Source organism: Rhipicephalus microplus, unplaced genomic scaffold (genome assembly GCF_043290135.1).
Source record: "Rhipicephalus microplus isolate Deutch F79 unplaced genomic scaffold, USDA_Rmic scaffold_59, whole genome shotgun sequence".
NCBI lineage: Eukaryota > Metazoa > Arthropoda > Arachnida > Ixodida > Ixodidae > Rhipicephalus > Rhipicephalus microplus.
The window spans coordinates 1,194,026-1,196,483 of NW_027464632.1; the positions used below are offsets into that span (position 1 = coordinate 1,194,026).

Consider the following 2,458-nt stretch of genomic DNA (forward strand, 5'->3'; position numbering starts at 1 on the left):
CGGCCGGGCTCGAACCTCCATCCTTTCTGTTAACAGCCGATCGCGATAGCCAATTGCGTCACGGAGACAGTCGTGCTCCACTCTCACCACCATTAGAACATATCTTCAAAGCAATCAGCGCAAAGAAAAAAAAGCGATACACCGTCCCCGGGTGGGCTCGAAACTCCAACTTTTCGGTTAACAGCCGATCGCGCTAGCCAATTGCGCCACGGAGACAGTCCTGCTCTACTCTCACCACCATCAGAACATATCTTCAAAGCTATCAGCTCAAAGAAAAAAAAAGTGCCACACCAATACCGGGTGAGCCCGAAACTCCAAGCTTTCGGTTAACAGCCGATCGCGCTAGCCAATTGCGCCACGGAGACAGTCCTGCTCCACTCTCACCACCATCAGAACATATCTTCAAAGCCATCTGCTCAAAGAAAAAAAAGCGCCGAGCTACTACCGGGTGGGCTCGAAACTCCAAGCTTTCGGTTAACAGCCGATCGCGCTAGCCAATTGCGTCACGGAGACAGTCCTGCTCTACTCTCACCACCATCAGAACATATCTTCAAAGCTATCAGCTCAAACTAAAAAAAGCGCCGCGCCACCACCGGGTGGGCTCGAAACTCCAAGCTTTCGGTTAACAGCCGATCGCGCTAGCCAATTGCGCCACGGAGACAGTCCTGCTCCACTCTCACCACCATCAGAACATATCTTCAAAGCTATCAGCTCAAACTAAAAAAAGCGCCGCGCCACTACCGGGTGGGCTCGAAACTCCAAGCTTTCGGTTAACAGCCGATCGCGCTAGCCAATTGCGCCACGGAGACAGTCCTGCTCCACTCTCACCACCATCAGAACATATCTTCAAAGCTATCAGCCCAAAGAAAAAAAGCGCCGCACCACCACCGGGTGGGCTCGGACCTCCAACCTTTCGGTTAACAGTCGATCGCGCTAGCCAACTGCGCCACGGAGACAGTCCTGCTTCACTCTCACCACCATCAGTACATATCTTCAAAGCTATCAGCCCATAGAAAAAAGCCCGCACCACCACCGGGTGTGCTCGAACCTTTAACCTTTCGGTTAATGGCCGAACGCGCTAGCCAATTGCGCCACGGAGACTGTCCTGCTCCACTCTAGCCAACATCAGAACATATCTTAAAAGCTATCAGCCCAAAGAAAAAAAAGCAACACACCACTCCCGGGAGGGCTCGAACCTCCAACCTTTCGGTTAACAGCCGATAGCGCTAGCCAATTGCGCCACGGAGACAGTCGTGCTCCACTCTCACCACCGTCAGAACATTTCTTCGGAGCTATCAGCCCAAAGAAAAAAAAGCGCCGCACCACCACCGGGTGGGCTCGAACCTCCAACCTTTCGGTTAACAGCCGATCGCGCTAGCCAATGACGCCACAGAGACAGTCGTGCTCCACTCTCACCACCATCAAAACATATCTTCAAAGCTATCAGCGAAAAGAAAAAAAAAGCGACACATCGTCCCCGGGTGGGCTCAAACCTCCAACCTCTCGGTTAACAGCCGATCGCGCTAGCCAATTGCGCCACGGAGACAGTCCTGCTATACTCTCACCACCATCAGAACATATCTTCAAAGCTATCAGTCCAAAGAAAAAAAGCGCCGCGCCACTCCGGGTGGGCTCGAACCTCCAACCTTTCGTCTAACAGCCGATCGCGCTAGCCAATTGCGCCACGGAGACAGTCGTGCTCCACTTTCACCACCATCAGAACATATCTTCAAAGCTATCACCGCAAAGAAAAAAAAGCGACACACTGTCCCCGGGTGGGCTCGAAACTCCAAGCTTTCGGTTAACAGCCGATCACGCTAGCCGATTGCGCCACGGAAACAGTCATGCTCCACTCTCACCACCATCAGAACATATCTTCAAAGCTATCAGCACAAAGAAAAAAAAGCGCCGCACTACCACCGGGTGGGCTCTAACCTCCAAACTTTCGGTTAACAGCCGATCGCGCTCGCCAATTGCGCCATGGAGACAGTCGTGCTCCACTCTCACCAACATCAGAACATTTCTTCAAAGCTATCAGCCCAAAGTAAAAAAAGCGCCGCACCACTCCCGGCCGGGCTCGAACCTCCATCCTTTCTGTTAACAGCCGATCGCGATAGCCAATTGCGTCACGGAGACAGTCGTGCTCCACTCTCACCACCATTAGAACATATCTTCAAAGCAATCAGCGCAAAGAAAAAAAAGCGACACACCGTCCCCGGGTGGTCCCGAAACTTCAACTTTTCGGTTAACAGCCGATCGCGCTAGCCAATTGCGCCACGGAGACAGTCCTGCTCTACTCTCACCACCATCAGAACATATCTTCAAAGCTATCAGCTCAAAGAAAAAAAAGCGCCGCACCACTACCGGGTGGGCTCGAAACTCCAAGCTTTCAGTTAACAGCCGATCGCGCTAGCCAATTGCGCCACGGAGACAGTGCTGCTCCACTCTCACCACCATC

At 52.6% G+C, this 2,458-nt stretch overlaps 1 non-coding gene across 1 annotated transcript; it reads right to left on the reverse strand.

Annotated features, from left to right (window-relative positions):
* Nucleotides 1–1,472: 1,472 nt before the first annotated feature.
* On the reverse strand, nt 1,473–1,546 carry TRNAN-GUU (transfer RNA asparagine (anticodon GUU)). The gene has a single exon. It is a non-coding gene; the product is annotated as a tRNA-Asn (tRNA).
* Between the last annotated feature and the right edge of the window lie 912 nt (nt 1,547–2,458).